We start from the raw sequence: 15,583 nt of genomic DNA, 5'->3' as shown, positions 1-15,583 counted from the left end.
GGGTCCCAGCTTGTCCTGGGAAAAGTCACGACTGTCAGAATTCACACAGCCTGGACCCCTCACACATCACACATCAGACTGCGGAGACAGTACATGGTGGCAGCGTGAAGGGACAGAAGGGGGTGGGGCTGGGCTCCGTCGCTTCGGCTGCTCTAGTAGGGGCGGGGCTCGGCGGGGAACCTTTGGCCGCTTTGGTGGGGGGTTTATGGGGGATAAAAAGGGATTGGGCTGGGGGGTAGATCTAAGCCCAGCATTGACCCGTTCCATCATCTCCTCAGTGAATTTCAGGTGAGGGGAGGAGGAGGGAGAAAGGGAGGGTGAGGAGCACAATGACCTGTCAGGGGTTTGGGGGGCTGGGGAAGGTCCTGGTCCTGGTCCCTGGTCCTGGTCATTAGTGCTGTTGAGAGGGTTTGGGGCAAATAAAGACCTCTCTTCTTGCCTCTGATGTCTCTCCTTTCCAAAGTTCCTCTTGGGTGGGGGCAGATGGAGTTCCTCCTCAAGGTTTCTGCTGGGATTTGTTTGTTCCTCTCTATGAGATAACTCCTTGTTTATCTCAGCCTTGGCCCCGAGCACAGATGGATGACGTAGGAAATAAAATATGTTGGAGGTGAACAGTTTCACCCCTGACTTGTTAAAATTAAATCCATTTGCCATGTAAAGAGGGAGCGGAGGTGTTTGGCTGCAAGGTCTGAATGTCCAGCCATAATTTCTAAAAACCGGGTAAGAAAAGGCTCGAAAGCCCGACTTTACACCATCAAAAGCGGGAGCGGAGGTGTTCAGCTGCAAGAAGGTGTGAATGTTCGACTAAAGTTTGTAAAAATCTGGTAAGACAAGGTGCGAATGCCCAACAATGTATGATCAAAAGCGGGAGCGGAGGTGTTCAGCTGCAAGAAGGTCTGAATGTCCATCAATAATTGCTAGAAAACATGAAAGTAAAAATTTCGAAAATCAAACCGCACATGATCATAAGTGGGAGAGGAGGTGTTCCGCTGCAAGAAGATGTGAATATCCACCCATAATTCCTGAAAAAAGGGGAAAAAAATGGTGCGAATGCCCAACCATACATCATCAAAAGCAGCTGTAGATGTGTTCGGCTACAAGAAGGTGTGAACGTCCAACCAAAGTTTGTAAAAAGCAGTTAAGAAAAGGTTCGAATATCCAACCAAACATAATCAAAAGCGGGAGCAGAACTGTTCGACTGCAAGTAGGTGTGGATGTCAGATCCATCCATCCATCCATCATCTGCCGCTTATCCGGGGGTCGGGTCGCGGGGGCAGCAGCTTGAGCAGAGAAACCCAGACGTCTCTGTCCCCGGCCACTTCCTCCAGCTCTTCCGGGGGGACCCCGAGGCGTTCCCAGGCCAGCCGAGAGACATAGTCTCTCCAGCGTGTCCTGGGTCTTCCCCGGGGTCTCCTCCCAGTGGGACGTGCCCGGAACACCTCCCCAGGGAGGCGCCCAGGGGGCATCCTAACCAGATGCCCGAGCCACCTCATCTGACTCCTCTCAATGCGGAGGAGCAGCGGTTCTACTCCGAGCCCCTCCCGGATGACTGAGCTTCTCACCCTATCTCTAAGGGAGAGCCCAGACACCCTGCGGAGGAAACCCATTTCGGCCGCTTGTATTCGCGATCTTGTTCTTTCGGTCACTACCCACAACTCGTGACCATAGGTGAGGATGGGAACGTAGATTGACCAGTAAGTAGAGAGCTTCGCCTTCTGGCTCAGCTCCCTCTTCACAACGACGGGTCGGTGCAGAGCCCACAACACTGCAGACGCCGCACCGATCCGCCCGTCAATCTCCCGCTCCATTCGTCCCTCACTCGTGAACAAGACCCCGAGATACTTGAACTCCTCCACTTGGGGAAGGATCTCATTCCCGACCCGGAGAGAGCATTCCACCCTTTTCCGGCTGAGAACCATAGTCTCGGATTTGGAGGTGCTGATTCTCATCCCAGCCGCTTCACACTCGGCTGCGAATCGCTCCAGTGAGAGCTGAAGGTCACGGCCTGACGACGCTAACAGAACCACATCATCTGCAAAAAGCAGAGACCCGATTCTGAGGTCGCCAAATCGGACACCCTCAACGCCCTGGCTGCGCCTAGAAATTCTGTCCATAAAAGTTAGGAACAGAATCGGTGACAAAGGGCAGCCCTGACGGAGTCCAACTCTCACCGGAAACGTATCCGACTTACTGCCGGCAATGCGGACCAAACTCTGGCACCGGTCATACAGAGACCGAACGGACCCTATCAAGGGGTCCGGCACTCCATATTCCCGGAGCACCCCCCACAGGACTCCACGAGGGACACGGTCGAACGCTTTCTCCAAGTCCACAAAACACATGTAGACTGGTTGGGCGAACTCCCATGCACCCTCCAGGATCCTGCCGAGGGTATAGAGCTGGTCCACTGTTCCACGGCCAGGACGAAAGCCACACTGCATCTCCTGAATCCGAGGCTCGATTATCCGACGGATCCTCCTCTCCAATACCCCCGAATAGACCTTACCAGGGAGGCTGAGGAGTGTGATACCCCTATAGTTGGAACACACCCTCCGGTCCCCCTTTTTAAAGAGGGGGACCACCACCCCAATCTGCCAGTCCAGAGGCACTGTCCCCGATGTCCACGCGATGCTGCAGAGGCGTGTCAGCCAAGACAGCCCTACAACATCCAGAGCCTTGAGAAACTCAGGACGGACCTCATCCACCCCCGGGGCCTTGCCACCGAGGAGCTTTTTGACCACCTCGGCAACCTCAGCCCCAGAAATGGGAGGCCCCGTCTCCGAGCTCTCCGACTCTGCCTCTTCCGAGCACGTGTTGGTAGGATTGAGGAGTTCCTCGAAGTACTCCCCCCACCGACTCACAACATCCCTAGTTGAGGTCAGCAAAGCCCCGTCCCCACTGTAAACAGTGTTGACTGTGAGCCGCTTCCCCCCCCTGAGACGCCGGATGGTGGACCAGAATCTCTTCGAGGCCGTCCGGAAATCGTTCTCCATGGTCTCACCGAACTCCTCCCAGGCCCGAGTTTTTTTCTCAGCAACCGCCGAAGCCGCAGCCCGTCTGGCCTGTCGGTACCTATCAGCTGCTTCCAGGGTCCCACTGGCCAAAAAGGCCCGATAGGACTCCTTCTTCAGCTTGACGGCTTCCCTCACCACTGGTGTCCACCAGCAGGTTCGAGGGTTGCCGCCACGACAGGCACCGACCACCTTACGGCCACAACTCCGATCAGCTGCCTCGGCAATGGAGTCACGGAACATGGCCCATTCGGACTCAATGTCCCCCACCTCCCCCGGGATATGGTTGAAGCTCTGCCGGAGGTGGGAGTTAAAGCTCCTTCTGACGGGGGATTCTGACAAACGCTCCCAGCAGACCCTCACAATACGTTTGGGCCTGCCAGGTCTGATCGGCATCCTCCCCCACCAGCGGAGCCAACTCACCACCAGGTGGTGATCAGTTGACAGCTCCGCCCCTCTCTTCACCCGAGTGTCCAGGACATACGGCCGCAAGTCCGATGATACAACCACAAAGTCGATCATCGAACTGCGGCCAAGGGTGTCCTGGTGCCAAGTGCACATATGGACACCCTTATGTCTGAACATGGTGTTCGTTATGGACAGTCCATGACCAGCACAGAAGTCCAACAACATAACACCACTCTGGTTCAGATCGGGGGGGCCATTCCTCCCAATCACACCCCTCCAGGTCTCACTGTCATTGCCCACGTGAGCATTGAAGTCCCCCAGCAGAAAGAGGGAGTCTCCGGTAGGAGCATTCTCCAGTGCCTCCCCCAGAGACTCCAAAAAGGGTGGGTACTCTGAACTGCTGTTTGGCGCATAGGCACAAACAACAGTCAGGACTCGTCCCCCCACCCGAAGGCGGAGGGAGGCTACCCTCTCGTTCACTGGGGTAAACCCCAATGTACTGGCACACAGCCGGGGGGCAATAAGTATGCCCACACCTGCTCTGCGCCTCTCACCACGGGCAACTCCAGAGTGGAAGAGAGTCCAACCCCTCTCAAGAGGACTGGTTCCAGAGCCCAAGCCGTGCGTCGAGGTGAGTCCGACTATATCTAGCCGGAACCGCTCAGCCTCGCGCACCAGCTCCGGCTCCTTCCCCAACAGAGAGGTGACATTCCACGTCCCAAGAGCTAGCTTCAGTAGCCGAGGATCAGACCGCCAAGGCCTCTGCCTTCGGCCGCTACCCAGCTCACATCGCACCCGACCCCCTTGGCCCCTCCCACGGGTGGTGAGCCCGTCGGAAGGGGGACCCACGTCATCATTTCGGGCTATGCCCGACCGAGCCCCATGGGCACAGACCCGGCCACCAGGCGCCCGCTGCCGGGCCCCACCCCCGGGCCTGGCTCCGGGGGGAGGCCCCGGTGTCCCATATCCGGGCAAGGGATCACGAGGTCCAAATTTTTTGTTCATCATAAGGGGTCTTTTGAGCTGTTCTTTGTCTGGTCCCTCATCTAGGATCTGCTTGCCTTGGGTGACCCTACCAGGGGCTTAAAGCCCCGAGCAACATAGCTCCCGGACTCATTGGGGCACGCAAACTCCCCCACCACGATAAGGTGACAGCTCAGGAGGGAGGGATGTCAGATCATAATTTGCAAAAAGCTGATGAGAAAGGGTGAGAATGCCCAACTATACACCATCAAATGCGGGAGCGGAGTTGTTCGTCTGTGAGTAGGTGTGAATCTCCGACCATAATTGCTGAAAAATGTGTTAGAAAAGGTAAGAATGCCGGTCCATACATCATCAAAAGCGAGAGAAGTGGTGTTCTGCTGAAAGTAGGTGTGAATGTCCAGCCATAATTACTCACAAACGGGTAAGAAAAGGTAGTATTGCCAGACCATACATGATCAAAACAGGGAGCGGAGGTGGTTCAGCTGCAAGAAGGTGTGAATGTCCGACTAAAGTTCAAATATATTAACAAAAGTGAGAGGAGAAGTCTTCGGATGAGAGTGTTTGAGAATTTCCAACCATAATCTATAAAATGCGGTGAAAAAAAGGTGTTATAGAACACTAAAAGGTGGAGCGGAAGTGTTCGGCTGCAAGAAGGTGTGAATGTCCGACTATATTTGGTGAAAAGCATGTGAAGCAAGGTCTGAATGCCCAACCTTACATCATCAAAAGCGAGATCAGAGGTGTTTGGCTGCAAGAAGGCCATAGTTTGCCAAAAGCGGGTAAGGTGCGAATGACCGACTAAATATCAACAAAAGTGGGGGCGGAGGTCTTCGGATGAAAGTGGGTGTGAATATTCCACCATACAAGTATGGTGGAGAGGAAGCTATGAATTGCTGACCATTGTTTGCAAAAAGCGGGTGAGAAAAGGTGCGAATGTCCAACCATACATGATCAAAACAGGGAGCGGACGTGTTTGGCTGCGACAAGGTTTTAATGTCCACCCATAATTAATGAATAGCGGGCAACAAGTAGGTTCCAATGCCCAACCATACATCATCAAAAGCAGGAGTGGATGTGTTCGGCTACAAGAAGGTTTGAATGTCCGAGCATAGTTTGTAAAAAGCGGGTAAGAAAAGCTTCGAATGCCCGAACATACACCATCAAAAGACAGACCGGACGTGTTCCGCTGTAAGTAGGTGTGAATGCCCAACCATAGTTGGTAAAAAGAAGGTAAGAAAAGGTTCAAATATCCGACTGTACACAATCAATAGCGGGAGCGGATGTGTTCGGCTACAAGAAGGTGTGAAAGTCTCACCATGGTTTGTAAAAAGCGGGTAAGAAAGGTTTGAATGCCCGACTATACACCATCAAAAGCGGGAGCGGAGGTGTTGCACTGTAAGACGGTGTGAATGTCTGACCATAGTTTATAAAAAGCAGTAGGTGTGAATGTCAGATCATAATTTGCAAAAAGCTGATGAGAAAGGGTGAGAATGCCCTACTATACACCATCAAATGCGAGAGCGGAGGTGTTTGTCTGTGAGTAGGTGTGAATGTCCCACCCTAGTTGCTGAAAAATGTGTTAGAAAAGGTAAGAATGCCAGCCCATACATCATCAAAAGCGGGAGAGGTGGTGTTCGGCTGCAAGAAGGTGTGAATATCCAGCCATAATTACTCACAAACGGGTAAGAAAAGGTAAGAATACCAAACCATAAATTATCAAAAGCGGCAGCAGAGATGTTCGGCTGGTATTTATAAATGTCTAGATAGATTTGAACAAAAAACAACGTAGTATTTTGCAGTAAAAGAAAGAAAGGTTCAGAAATCCGAGAAAAAGCTTTTCATGAGTTCTGCATGATTTGGGATTTTGCTTATAAAATGCATTCCTTCAATCAAACTATGGTAAAACGGCTTTTACCTTCATATTTATCAATGTCTAGATCGACTTCAACAAAGAACAACATTAGATTTTGCAGTAGAAGAAAGAGAGACACTGAAGGATCAGGAATCCGAGAATAAGCTTATTTTCATACGTTCTGCATGATTTGGGATTTTGCTATAAAATGAATTCCTTCACTCAAACTATGTTAAAACTGCTTTTACCTTCATATTTATCAATGTCTAGATCGACTTCAACAAAGAACAACATTGTATATTGCAGTAGAAGAAAGAGCAACACTGAAGGAACAGGAATCCGAGAATAAGCTTACTTTCATACGTTCTGCATGATTTGGGATTTTATGTATAAAATGAATTCCTTCACTCAAACCAAGTGAAAACTTCTTTGTCCTTCATATTTATCAATGTCTAGATCGACTTCAACAAAGAACAACATTGTATATTGCAGTAGAAGAAAGAGAGACACTGAAGGAACAGGAATCCGAGAATAAGCTTCTTTTCATACGTTCTGCATGATTTGGGATTTTGCTATAAAATGAATTCCTTCACTCAAACTATGTTAAAACTGCTTTTAACTTCATATTTATCAATGTCTAGATCGACTTCAACAAAGAACAACATTGTATATTGCAGTAGAAGAAAGAGCAACACTGAAGGAACAGGAATCCGAGAATAAGCTTATTTTCATACGTTCTGCATGATTTCGGATTTTCCTATAAAATGAATTGCTTTGCTCAAACCAAGTTAAAATTGCTTTGTCTTCATATTTATCAATGTCAAAGCAGTTTTAACATAGTTTGAGTGAAGGAATTCATTTTAAAACAAAATCTCAAAACATGCACAACACATGAAAAGCTTATTCTCGGATTCCTGATCCTTCAGTGTTGCTATTTGTTATATTGCAAAGTACAACGTGTTTTCTTTGTTTTGTTTAAATCTATCTCGACATTGATAAATATGGAAGGACAAAGCAGGTTTAACTTGGTTTGAGCAAAGCAATTCATTTTGTAGCAAAATCCGAAATCGTGAAGAACTCATGAAAGCAAGCTTATACTCGGATTCCTGAAACTTTTAGATCTTAGATTTGCTCTTTCTTTTACTGCAAAGTACGTTGGGGTTTTTTTTTTTGTTTAAATCTTTCTAGACAAGGTAAATATGAAGGACAAATCAGTTTTAACATAGTTTGAGTGAAGGAATGCATTTTATAAGCAAAATCCCAAATCATGCAAAACTAACGAAAAGCTTTTTCTCGCTTTTCACTGCTTTTTACAAACTGGTCGGACGTTCACACCTTCTTGCAGCCGAACAATTCCGCTTCCACTTTTGATGGTGTATATTCGGGCATTCAAACCTTTTCTTACCCGCTTTTTACAAACCATGGTCGGACTTTCACACCTTCTTGCAGCCGAACACCACCTCTCCCGCTTTTGATGATGTATGGTCCAGCATTCTTACCTTTTCTAACACATTTTTCAGCAATTATGGTCGGACATTCACACCTACTCACAGCCAAACACTTCCGCTCCCGCATTTGATGGTGTTTAGTCAGGCATTCTCACCCTTTCTCATCAACTTTTTGCATATGATCTGATATTCACACCTACTTGCAGTCGAACACCTCTGCTTCCGCTTTTGATGGTACATATTTGGGCATTCGAACCTTTTGTTACCCGCTTTTTACATACCATGGGTGGACTTTCACACCTTCTTGTAGCCGAACAACTCTGCTCCCGCTATTGATTGTGTACAGTCGGGTATTTTAACCTTTTCTTACCCGCTTTTTACCAACTATGGTCGGACATTCACACCTTCTTACAGCGGAACACGTCCGCTCCCTCTTTTGATGGTGTATGTTCGGGCATTCGAACCTTTTCTTACCTGCTTTTTACAAACCATGGTCGGACTTTCACACCTTCTTGTAGCCGAACACCTCCGCTCCCTCTTTTGATCATACATTGTTGGGCATTTGCACCTTGTCTTACCCGCTTTTTACAAACTATAGTCAGACATTCACACGTTGCAGCTGAACCACCTCCGCTCCCTGTTTTGATCATGTATGGTCTGGCAATACTAGCTTTTCTTACCCGTTTGTGAGTAATTATGGCTGGACATTCACACCTACTTGCAGTCGAACAGCTCTGCTCCCGCTTTTGATTTTGTTTGGTTGGATATTCGACGCTTTTCTTAACTGCTTTTTACAAACTTTGGTCGGACGTTCAAACCTTCTTGCAACCGAACACCTCCGCTTCCGCTTTTGATGGTATATATTCGGGAATTCGAACCTTTTCTTACCCGCTTTTTACAAACCATGGTCGGACTTTCACACCTTCTTGTAGCCGAACAACTCCACTCACGCTATTGATTGTGTACAGTCGGGTAGTTTAACCTTTTCTTACCCGCTTTTTACCAACTATGGTTGGACATTCACACCGTCTTACAGCGGAACACCTCCGCTTCCGCTTTTGATGGTGTATAGTCGGGCATTCGAACCTTTTCTTACCCGCTTTTTACAAACTATGGTCGGACATTCAATCCTTCTTGTAACCGAAAAGCTCCGCTCCCTCTTTTGATCATACATTGTCGGGCATTTGCAACTTTTCTTACCCGCTTTTTACAAACCATGGTCGGACTGTCACACCTTCTTGTAACTGAACACATCCGCTCCCACTATTGATTGTGTACAGTCAGGTTTTTTAACGTTTTCTTACCCGCTTCTTACCAACTCTGGTCGGACATTCACACCTTCTTAAAGCGGAACACGTCCGCTCCCTCTTTTGATGGTGTATGTTTGGGCATTCGAACCTTTTCTTACCCGCTTTTTACAAACTATGCTCGGACATTCAAACCTTCTTGTAGCCGAACACATCCACTCCTGCTTTTGATGATGTGTGGTTGGGCATTCGAACCTACTTCTTGCCCGCTTTTCATTAATTATGGGTGGACATTCACACCTTGTCGCAGCCAAACACCTCCGCTCCCTGTTTTGATCATGTATGGTTGGACATTCGCACCTTTTCTCAACCGCTTTTTGCAAACTATGGTCAGCAATTCACAGCTTCCTCTCCACCATACTTGTATGGTGGAAGATTCACACCCACTTGCATCCGAAGACCTCCGCCCCCACTTTTGTTGATATTTAGTCGGTCATTCGCACCTTACCCGCTTTTGGCAAACTATGGCCTTCTTGCAGCCAAACACCTCTGATCTCGCTTTTGATGATGTAAGGTTGGGCATTCAGACCTTGCTTCCCCTGCTTTTCACCAAATATAGTCGGACATTCACACCTTCTTGCAGCCGAACACTTCCGCTCCACCTTTTAGTGTTCTATAACACCTTTTTTTCACCGCATTTTATAGATTATGGTTGGAAATTCTCAACCATTGTCATCCGAAGACCTCTCCTCCCGCTTTTGTTAATATATTTGAACTTTAGTCGGACATTCACACCTTCTTGCAGCTGAACCACCTCCGCTCCCTGTTTTGATCATGTATGGTCTGGCAATACTACCTTTTCTTACCCGTTTGTGAGTAATTATGGCTGGACATTCACACCTACTTTCAGCAGAACACCACCTCTCTCGCTTTTGATGATGTATGGACCGGCATTCTTACCTTTTCTAACACATTTTTCAGCAATTATGGTCGGACATTCCCACCTACTCAGAGCCGAACACCTCAGTTCCCGCATTTGATGGTGTATAGTCGGGCATTCTCACTCTTTCTCATCAGCTTTTTGCAAATTATGATCTGATATTCACAGCTGCTTTTGATAATGTATGGTTGGGCATTCGCACCTTTTTTTACCCATTTTTCAGGAATTATGGGTGGACATTCACACCGTCTTGCAGCTGAAAACATCCTCTCCCGCTTATGATCATGTGCGGTTTGATATTCGAAAATTTTCTTTCATGTTTTAAAGAAATTATTGATGGACATTCAGACCTTCTTGCAGCTGAACCCCTCTGCTCGCGCTTTTGATGGTGTATAGTAGGGCTTTCGAGCCTTTTCTTCCCGGTTTTTACAAATTATGGTTGGACATTCAGACCTTCTTGCAACCTAACACCTCCGCTCCCTCTTTTGATCATACATTGTCTGGCATTCGCACCTTGTCTTACGCGCTTTTTACAAACTTTAGTCGGACATTCAGACCTTCTTGCAGCTGAACCACCTCCGCTCCCTGTTTTGATCATGTATGGTCTGGCAATACTACCTTTTCTTACCCGTTTGTGAGTAATTTTGGCTGGACATTCACACCTACTCAAAGCCGAACAACTCCGCTACCGCATTTGATGGTGTATAGTCGGGCATTCTCACCCTTTCTCATCAGCTTTTTGCAAATTATGATCTGACATTCACACCTACTTGCAGTCGAACAGCTCTGCTCCCGCTTTTGATTATGTTTGGTTGGATATTCGAACCTTTTCTTAACTGCTTTTTACAAACTTTGTTCGGAGGTACACGTCTTCTTGAAGCCGAACACCTCCGCTTCCGCTTTTGATGGTGTATAGTCGGGCTTTCGAGCCTTTTCTTACCTGGTTTTTAGAAATTATGGTTGGACATTCAGACCTTGCAGCCGAACACCTCCGCTCCCTCTTTTGATCATACATTGTCGGTTATTCGCACCTTGTCTTACCCGCTTTTTGCAAACTATAGTCAGACATTCACACGTTGCAGCTGAACCACCTCTGCTCCCTGTTTTGATTATGTATGGTCTGGCAATACTACCTTTTCTTACCCGGTTGTGAGTAATTATGGCTGGACATTCACACCTACTTGCAGTCGAACAGCTCTGCTCCCGCTTTTGATTTTGTTTGGTTGGATATTCGAACCTTTTCTTAACTGCTTTTTACAAACTTTGGTCGGACGTTCACACCTTCTTGCAGCCGAACACCTCCGCTTCCGCTTTTGATAGTATATATTCGGGCATTCGAACCTTTTGTTACCCGCTTTTTACAAACCATGGGTGGACTTTCACACCTTCTTGTACCCGAACAACCCTGCTCCCGCTATTGGTGGTGTACAGTCGGGTATTTTAACCTTTTCTTACCCGCTTTTTACAAACTATGGTCGGACATTCACACCTTCTTACAGCGGAACACGTCTGCTCCACCTTTTAGTGTTCTATCACACCTTTTTTTCACCGCATTTTATGGATTATGGTTGGAAATTCTCAACCACTCTCATCCGAAGACCTCTCCTCCCACTTTTGTGAATATATTTGAACTTTAGTCGGACATTCACACCTTCTTGCAGCTGAACCACCTCCGCTCCCTGTTTTGATCATGTATGATCTGGCAATACTACATTTTCTTACCTGTTTGTGAGTAATTATGGCTGGACATTCACACCTACTTTCAGCAGAACACCACCTCTCTCGCTTTTGATGATGTATGGACCGGCATTCTTACCTTTTCTAACACATTTTTCAGCAATTATGGTCGGAGATTCACACCTACTAACAGACGAACAACTCCGCTCCCGCATTTGATGGTGTATAGTTGTTGTTTTGCAAATTATGATCTGACATTCACACTTACTTGCAGTCGAACAGTTCTGCTCCCGCTTTTGATTATGTTTGGTTGGATATTCGAAACTTTTCTTAACTGCTTTTTACAAACTTTGGTTGGACGTTCAAACCCTCTTGTAGCCGAACACATCCACAGCTGCTTTTGATGATGTATGGTTGGGTATTCGCACCTTTTTTTTACCCATTTTTCAGTAATTATGGGTGGACATTCACACCTTCTTGCAGCTGAACACCTCCTCTCCCACTTATGATCATGTGCGGTTTGATTTTCAAAATTTTTACTTTAATTTTTTCTAGCAATTATTGATGGACATTCAGACCTTCTTGCAGCTGAACAACTCCGCTCCCTCTTTTGATCATAAATTGTCGGGCATTCGAACCTTTTCTTACCCGCTTTTTACAAAACTTGGTCGGACTTTCACACCTTTTAGTAGCCGAACAACTCCGCTCCCGCTATTGATTGTGTACAGTCGGGTATTTTAACCTTTTCTTACCCGCTTTTTACCAACTATGGTCGGACATTCATAACTTCTTACAACGGAACACCTCCGCTCCTTATTTTGATGATGTATGGTTGGGCATTCAAACCTACTTGTTGCCCGCTTTTCATTAATTATGGGTGGACATTCACACCTTGTCGCAGCCAAACACCTCCGCTCCCTGTTTTGATGGTGTATAATGGTGGACATTCGCACCTTTTCTCACCCGCTTTTTACTATGGTCGGCCATTCACAGCTTCCTCTCCACCATACTTGTATGGTGGGATATTCACACCCACTTGCATCCGAAGACCTCCGCCCCCACTTTTGTTGATATTTAGTCGGTCATTCGCACCTTACCCGCTTTTGGCAAACTATGGCCTTCTTGCAGCCAAACACCTGATCTCGCTTTTGATGATGTAAGGTTGGGCATTCAGACCTTGCTTCACCTACTTTTCACCAAATATAGTTGGACATTCACACCTTCTTGCAGCCGAACACTTCCGCTCCACTTTTGAGTGTTCTATGTAGCATTCACACCTTTTTCTTCACCGCATTTTATAGATTATGGTTGGAAATTCTCACCCACTCTCATCCGAAGACCTCTCCTCCCGCTTTTGTTAATGTATAGTCGGGCATGAGAACCTTTTCTTACCCGCTTTTTACAAATTATGGTTGGACATTCACACCTACTTGCAGCCGAATACTGATACTGATCCTCCCGTAATAAAATGGTCGGATCTTATCAAACACACTTTGTTTCTTGTGACAATCAAGTCAGCGAAACAGCGTATACACGTCAAGACACTGAATCAAGTTTGCCACAAGAACTCATAAGTTTGGCAGTATTGCTCTGCCGTCAGCAATCATACACCCATTTTATTTTCGTGAGACATGTGCAGGCACCTGTTCATCTACTGTTCTATCACTATGAATTAGTTTATCTATTATCAATAAGGATACTTCTACAACTACTATCAAAGTATGTCCGGACTTCTTATGTTGTCAGTTGCTATATATGAATAAGTGGGTAGCTACTGACAAGCATTAAGCATGTCACACAGCCCAAACATATAACATTTCAGGACACACCACACAGTTAACAACCACAGTGAAGCGTGTCAAAGCCCAAACATGTAACATTCAACGGGACACTTACACAACACATTCAAATCAAACAGTCAGACAACATACAAGAACATATACCCCAGCCGGCATTGCTCCCTGCCTATTTTCCTACAGCTCACTATGGGTGCGCACACCTTTATTCACAAACTCTTCAACTTATACTCTTTTACCGAAGCTGCTACAGCTCGATTGGCCGAATACCCTTAGATCCTATTTCGGTGAATTTGACATCTGCCTTACATGTAACAGATTAGCGATTTAGTTTGAGTGAAGGAATTCATTTTATAGCAAAATCCCAAATCGTGAAGAACTCATGAAAGTAAGCTTATTCTCGGATTCATGAAACTTTAGATTTGCTCTGTCTTTTACTGCAAAGTACAACGTTGTTTTTTTTGTTTAAATCTTTCTAGACATGGTAAATATGAAGGACAAAGCAGTTTTAACATAGTTTGAGTGAAGGAATTCATTTTATAGATAAAATCCCAAGAGTCCTACTTGGTCAGCCGAGGAGCAAGGGGGGGAGCAAGCGTCTCAACCAAGCAAAGCTCACCATGGGGAAGGTGGCTATGCCAACTAGCCTGATGCCCTGCTCCCGCAGTGATGGATAATCGTACTCTGGTTTCTCTTCATAACGTACAAGTCTTTCGCCTTTTACTAAAGACTTCCGTGGAAAGCAGCACTAATGAGTTGTTGCTATTTTTGGCAGGCTTTACCTTTGCGGGTGAAGCCCTTTCCGTCTGTGCAAAAGAAATCTTGTTACTGTGCAGAGTGAGAGTAGAGTCGCCTTACTTGTTGCAACTGTGCCGATGTTGCTTGGATGGTGCTTGCTGGAGCGTGCGGGAGTGCAAAGTTATACCATTTAAAAGGGCTGAAGAGTGCTCAGTGCAGCGGGTGGGCGGAGGTGCAAAGTGACACTCTGGCCACCTATGGCCATAAAAAGAACACCGCTACAAGTGCGCATTGTGCCAGGAAGGGCCCTTGGACGTGAACCAGTGGACAGATATCACTTCTCGGCCTTTTGGCTAAGATCAAGTGTAGTACCTGTTCTTATCAGTTTAATATCTGATATGGCCTTTGTACGAGGACTACATATTAAATTGATTTTTAGCAATAGGAGTTGAAAAAGGAGCTTGCTCCGTTCACTCCAAGCATCGACCCGGTACTGCAGTGCCGCTGGGAACGGTGCGCTCTTCTCTGCTCTTGTGAAAAAGCAAACAGTGGTGCAGGATGGAAGTTTCAGGGAGCCCAAGATGAAACTTTCTTTTAGTCTGCTGAGAAAAGAGAGTGAATGCGAAGTAGACTTTAACACAGCTCTGGGGGCGAGCCGAGTGCGGGCTAACCGGGAGAATTGCTTGAAAGAAACGCGACACTGAATGAGCGGTCAGAACAAAGCCTCAATACGGTGTTCCCGTGGTGTTTGTGGCTGCCTTGTCTTTTGCACAGAGTAAAAGACAAGGCAGCCATCGAATAGGGCCCGATTTTTCCTACTTGGTCAGCCGAGGAGCAAGGAGGGGGAGCAAGCGTCTCAACCAAGCAAAGCTCACCATGGGGAAGGTGGCTATGCCAACTAGCCTGATGCCCTGCTCCCGCAGTGACAGATAATCGTACTCTGGTTTCTCTTCATAATGTACAAGTCTTTCGCCTTTTACTAAAGACTTCCGTGGAGAGCAGCACTAATGAGTTGTTGCTATTTTTGGCAGGCTTTACCTTTGCGGGTGAAGCCCTTTCTGTCTGTGCAAAAGAAATCTTGCCTTACTTGTTGCGACTGTGCCGATGTTTGAAGCTGGAGTGCAAAGTTGTTGCTTGAATGGTGCTCGCTGGAGCGTGCGGGAGTGCAAAGTTATACCATTTAAAAGGGCTGAAGAGTGCTCAGTGCAGCGGGTGGGCGGAGATGCAAAGTGACACTCTGGCCACCTCGAAAACCGAGGTTACATCCAGTACCAGGGGCAGCCCAAGCTCTGCCGCAAGTGTGGTGAGCATGGGCACCTGGTTGAGGCTTGTACCAAGGTGATATGTGGGAAGTGCAGAGAAATTGGGGACACTTTTGGAGAGTGTCCAAATGGCAGGAAATGTAATCTCTGTGGAGAATTAAATCACCTCTTCTGAGGTGGCAGTTGGTGAACAAAGTGAAGAGGTTGACCCAATAAATTC

General features: G+C 46.9%; 3 non-coding genes across 3 annotated transcripts; all 3 read left to right on the top strand.

The window, feature by feature from the left end:
• Positions 1-14,042: 14,042 nt before the first annotated feature.
• On the top strand, positions 14,043-14,156 carry LOC140308358 (U5 spliceosomal RNA). The gene has a single exon (XR_011916312.1). It is a non-coding gene; the product is annotated as a U5 spliceosomal RNA (small nuclear RNA).
• A 278-nt stretch (positions 14,157-14,434) lies between these two features.
• LOC140308276 (U2 spliceosomal RNA) lies at positions 14,435-14,625 on the top strand. Its single transcript, XR_011916238.1, has one exon. It is a non-coding gene; the product is annotated as a U2 spliceosomal RNA (small nuclear RNA).
• A 411-nt stretch (positions 14,626-15,036) lies between these two features.
• LOC140308281 (U5 spliceosomal RNA) lies at positions 15,037-15,150 on the top strand. Its single transcript, XR_011916242.1, has one exon. It is a non-coding gene; the product is annotated as a U5 spliceosomal RNA (small nuclear RNA).
• The last annotated feature ends 433 nt before the right edge of the window (positions 15,151-15,583 follow it).

This window comes from Leuresthes tenuis, unplaced genomic scaffold (assembly GCF_036924035.1).
Source record: "Leuresthes tenuis unplaced genomic scaffold, fLeuTen1.0.hap1 SCAF_5, whole genome shotgun sequence".
Taxonomy (NCBI): Eukaryota; Metazoa; Chordata; class Actinopteri; order Atheriniformes; family Atherinopsidae; genus Leuresthes; species Leuresthes tenuis.
This window is presented reverse-complemented; position numbering and strand designations above follow the sequence as displayed.